Genomic DNA, 6,000 nt, shown 5'->3' with positions numbered 1-6,000 from the left:
TATATAAGTAATATAATAAATTAAAATTAAATTAAAATAAAAATAAATAATAATAATAGTAGATAAGTAATAAATAATAAATAAAAATTAAATAAGTAAAGTAATTATTATATATATATATATATATATATATATATATATATATTAAAGATTATAATATTGCTCAAGTAATGATTGAATTACAAGGATGCGAGTGGTTAACAATTTTTTTTTTGGAGAAAATTGTATAAGATATTAATTAAATTCTTGATATTTCTGTGATAATTAGTACTTTCGTTTAATTCTTTCGCTACTATTAAATTTCTTTTTTTGGACCAATTAATATTCTCACATGTAGATATGCATGTTTATGTATATACATAAAGAAATTTCACTTTCTCGTTTCGCAAGATGCAAATGATGCACACTTTTTGTGAGACAGTTATTGCTCTAAACTCGCTAAACTAGCTCCCGTATTGCAGGAGGCGAACTGAATGGAAAGCGAAAAATTCAGAATCGTTAAAAAATTAAATCCTGAATGAATTTCTAACTCATCAAAGTTCTGTAAAAAGGCAGTCCATTTCAATATTTATGCAATAAGAAAAAATAAATCAGAAAAATAATTTTCTTCTTTCCAACGTTATTAAATAAAATAAAATGCACGAGCCAAAGAGTTTCTATTTAAAAATAAGAAAAATAGCGAAATGTGCGGTGAAATTGATGCTGATCGATTTCACGTAGTCGTTTTCCACATGTAATAATCATTCTATTTCTTCAACATTTCTTCGACAATTAAGCAACAGTTATGGAATTACTATTCACAGAAAAAGCTCGCAATGCTTCTTAGCGCAAAGTACTTTTTTCTGAAGCTACAAATCCGGAATCGTTTCGCGATTCGTGTTTGCGCAACGGTGCGCTTCGCTACGCTTTTACTTTCATGGCACGAGATTGGCTGCGACCGTTTATCTAGATGGATAAATTAGCAAAGCAAATGCATACTCTGCTTGTTGTTGTTCTCTTCTTGGCAAACCGTGCAGCACGAGCGGAATTATGAGCATTCGCATGCGTTTTTACGCGGCGGCATACGATTTAACGGCGCCAAAGTTGCTTCTTGCCAGTTGGAATGGCTTACACACGTGTAATTATTTAGATCTTGAATGTGTGCATGATAAGCGCAGATCTTCGTGAAAAGATAAGATATAAAGAAGCCATAAATCGATAAATGTTTCCAAGTTTAATCATTATTAAATAAAAAAATTTTTTATCTATCAATTGATACAAAGATAAATAATTCACAAAAATATTTACATAAAAATAACATATAAAGAACAATGAAAGAGAGATTGCATTAATAATATTCAATGTATCACTTGTTTCATAATTCTATTCTTATATGAACATCGCAAAATCAATAACCATTGTATAATGATTCATTGATTTCCTTCAATAAGAATTTTTTATCTAATCTCAATAAGTCAATCCGAACAATAAGTGAACGGAATTGAAGGGTGAATCAGACTGAATTTTTAGTTGCTTGCTAATTCATTATTTCATTCCTTTCACCTTAAGTTATTCGCTACGAAACGCTATTTTTATATCCAAACAGTCCAAACGTTACATTTTCTATAAAAAAATCAAATTTTAAAATTATTCATCTTTTAGTCCTATTTGATAGTCCATTATTATTATGTCGCGAAAAAGAAAACGACAGTGTATTTCGACGACCACTCTTTTGCGAATAGTCACCTCGCAATTTACGAGTGAGAAAGAGGCCATAAAGAAGAATCATCGATCGTAGATCCGAGAGAGATTCCCATTTCCGTGAAAATTCTGGCATTCTCCGTGTGGCGATCTCTCGGGTGATTTAACGAACCGGAAACGTTTCTCGATCATAATTCTGTCGGGAAAAGCAGATGAAACGTCAGAGGAGATATAGCTGAGAAGCCTAGTTTTACCAGTCGGTCAATCAACTCGTCGGCCATCGTTATAGACATTCGGTCTTAATAGTTCTGTACAACTTTGCGAAAGCTACTGACGCTGTAGACAGAAACTCTATAGCCTACGGATGGATTACTTCGAGATGCTGAACGAAAGCGGGACGAATATGACGTAAATCTAAGTAAGTTTCGAACATCGTACTGTTTCACATTCGATCTCTCAATATGTATATTGTCTGTATATCAGAATTATCTATGAATGAAAGTCTTCTTCTTACATCTAACAAAACGTTATCCTTTAATAAGATTACAATGTAAATGTTTGTTATCAATATCGTTTGTTGTCTATATGGAAAGAACGGTTTTGTTCAAGCAAAGTCTGAAAATTTAGCTACATACAAATCTAAAAATAATCTTATTGTGAATTGTCCAAATAATTATAATTGCTAGACATCAAAATTTTTTACAGCATTGCTTGAATTTCCTATGTAATTATTTTAACAAATATTTTCAAATATATTATTTATAACTAAATTTTTAGATATATTTCAACAAGATAGTTTTTCTATGTAGCAATAATTCTTTTTTTAAAACAAAATATAATCTGAACAAAGATATTCATAGATATAACTGTCTAAACAAAAAAATCTATTATAAATATGTATCACGTTAATCAAAATATCGATATATGTACATCCGGATTTACAGATAATTTATAATAAATAATTGACATCCGCGACCTTAATGCTTCTATAAATGATCATCTTCTCCGTGCTCTTATAAGAAAGAAAAGATAGATCGCGAAGAATTCACCGGATGCCCTGAAGGCTTTCGGACACGCGTCTCCGATCGAAGATTGGAGGGACGGACTGCCAACGACGCGTGACACGATGAAAAACAATTAATAAAGGGGCCTTGACCTGATTCGTCAACTCCGACTTTTTACTTTTCTCCACTGCATCGTTAAAAAAATGTGAGAGAATTTACGTCGCGCATATAAATAGAGATATTAATTATGAATTTACTTGTTCTAAGTACGATTGTAATCGATTTGTAATCGACAAATCTCTGTCAATAGCTCAGACAGACATTAGCAATGTTAATTCCAACGATGATTATGATCGAAATTTTCATTTTTCTCTAAAAAACCAGTTGAACCAGATCTATCGTTTTCGATCTCGGATCGACACCTAAATAGATATCCAGAAAAAGAAACAAAATTTGATGATTAATTTAATTAAATAGATATGAAGCATAATCTAAGTATATATAAAATATCATCGATATACTTTATATAACAAAAACCGGTGAAACCAATCGACCTCTGTATATCTGGGTTATGGCACACTTTTTCGTCGTTGATCGGTCTTCTGTATTCATACAGAAATCGAAGGTGCACATGCGTGTGCGAGCTTAAGGGCACTCAAAATTCCAATGCGCGAATTTCACCGTATGTTTTAATACAAATTTTGCGAAGTTACGAGCCCTGCAACCAGGAAGAGAATGCTCATACCATCGTGCATCATCTTCTTTACTTTAAAAGCATATTACGTATAATTAATGTGTTCAACTCCATATTTAGCACGTTACATTCAATTAATATGATTAATTGTAGTTATATTCAGTTTTAACTTTAGATTTTCTTATCAGGTACAAAATGCGAAGTTATATTAAGAAATAATTTCTCTTATAATTAATGAGAATAACAACCAAAAAATTTATTCAGCTAAGCAAATGCGGAAGTGAATTAAGTAACACGGATACAAATGGATGCTAAACACACACAATTCTCGGTGATGTTATCGAATGACAAAGACTTTTCAAGAAGTGAAATATATTCTTAAGAAATCGAAGTACATTGATAAAAAAAAATCTAATAAATTTCAAAAGTAAAATGTAAAACGATTCCAGAATTATGGTGATATTTCATAAAAGGTTACCTGCAATTAATGAGTTTATGGTGACATTTCATAAAAGGTCACCTGCAATTAATTTTCGCACTTTCATCTGCGAACAAGATATAATTGCATTCTACCTAAAACGAGCCTAGTATATTATACAATATTTCTCAACTAGAGACATTTAAGTCGACTAGATGTAAACGGCCACTTCTAGATGTAATAACTCAAATGATGATATCGGATTGCTTAAGGAAACCAGGTGAAGTTATAATGCGCGTAATGTAAATCCTTAGATACTGCAATTCTGGTTATTAAATTGATTATTAATTAATCCGACTATTATCCAGCTACTACAAGAGCGTTTTTATTCTAGGCGAGACTATAGAGTACACAATCTGTGTACAATACTGTAGAGTACATCTTGAATTACGAGCATTAATTTTCTTACGTAGCGGTAATTTCTGACTCTCGAGGAAGTATCCGTAACTTTCTATCGTATGCGTATGTACAAAACACGCGACGGAGATAATTAAATGGTCGATTACAACGTGGCGTAAAACGCTCTTAGCTAATAGTAGACTCGCTTCCGAAGAGAGAGAGGAACTAGAAAATTATATCGTTGGTACTTTCGACATACGTGCAATTCGTGATCATTCACTGAGAACAAAATCACCTTGCCAATACATATTCCTTCTGTTAGTCGCGAGCTAATATGTCCTGTCACACCGATTAATTGCGTAATGCGAAGAATACCTCGCTTTCACTAAAGAAACAGTCCAGATTATCGTGCGTCGATCATTTCCTGCAATAATTCTAGTAATCAGTCCAATTTCTCGAATGATTGTTTTTCGTAATGAAGTGTGCCCGAAACAAGCAGGAAGTGGCATGATGGAGCCTGGCATACAATAAAAAGCAATCGCCGATCAAGTAGAACAATCTGTTTTTCTATGTTCGATTGTAATTGAGATTTATTGATAACGTCACGATAAGCAATTTATACTGGACGCACAGTTTAATCAATCTGCAAACCTATCGATTCGCTGATCTACCGATCTGTCGATCCGTCAACACGGCGTATCTAATTAGCGATGAAACTGGCTAACAATGTAACGATTTAATGACCGGCAGCTGGTTAACGACACTTCGTAACTGCAAGCACGATGTATATTAGATTGCAATGGATCGCCAAGACGCGATCGGTCGGTGAGAAATAATGAAATATAATTGCGATCGTCAGCGAGGATCTCTCCATAACTTCGTGAAGCGTGGAATAAACGATTGAGATTATTCGCGTTGATTACCGATTATTTCGACAGGGCGAATTAACTTTCTTAATAACGGTTGATTAACTTAGTTGATACCTATAAGGAATACTTTCTATCCCGGGTTAGTCGAAAATACGGATCATTAAAGAGTCGTAATTTAGAAAAATATATGGACCAGAACATGTTACTAATAAAAAAAAAGAACAGGATATCTGTGCAACAACTATATTTTCGATATTTGCAAACATGAATATGAATTAAGTAACATTTGAAAAATATAAAAAAGATTTAATTTATAGAAAGGAGTAAAAGAAAATTCAAATTCGAATTAAACTATCTCAAGATTTAAAAAAAATGTTTAAAGTCTATAATTATCTGTGTTCCATCACTTCTTTTAATTCATTTCATGCATATTCATATAAAAACAATATTATACTGTCGTTCTCGAAGCATTTTGTATAATAGATGTGTGACACAACATTCGATATTATATGTATTAGACATTAAAAAGCGACAAATCAAAATTAATAACATATCAATCAATAAAATTAATGAAGCGTTTAATCAATTATTTGTAGAAGGAACTTAATACAGTTTTTAAAAATTATATGATAGGTTTCTCTATGTGACTATTATTAAATTGGAAAAAAATTGGCTGAATATAGTATAGCATTTTTAATTGGTTGCAGCAATTCTTGATTGCGTTAGCCTATCAAAATCTAATACTGACATTGCGGATAGAATAATGCAATCGAAAATTGGCTGCTGCAATCAATTAAAAATGTTATGCCATATATTTTATCTAACTTGCTGCAGCAGCCAATATTTTCTCTTAGATGCATAAACTCGAGTCGATATTTTCTGAAACAATAAACTGACTTATTTATTTCCGTTCTGTAAGCAAAGTTAAATTCCACG

The 6,000-nt window shown here is 32.1% G+C and overlaps 1 protein-coding gene across 1 annotated transcript in view; it reads right to left on the bottom strand.

Moving 5' to 3' along the window:
• Positions 1-6,000, bottom strand: part of LOC105626790 (WD repeat-containing protein 47) — a 64,143-nt gene that overhangs the window by 7,847 nt on the left and 50,296 nt on the right. The gene's annotated exons all lie outside the window — the stretch shown is intronic.

The sequence above is a fragment of the Atta cephalotes genome (assembly GCF_000143395.1).
Source record: "Atta cephalotes unplaced genomic scaffold scaffold00006, whole genome shotgun sequence".
Lineage (NCBI taxonomy): Eukaryota > Metazoa > Arthropoda > Insecta > Hymenoptera > Formicidae > Atta > Atta cephalotes.
This window is presented reverse-complemented; position numbering and strand designations above follow the sequence as displayed.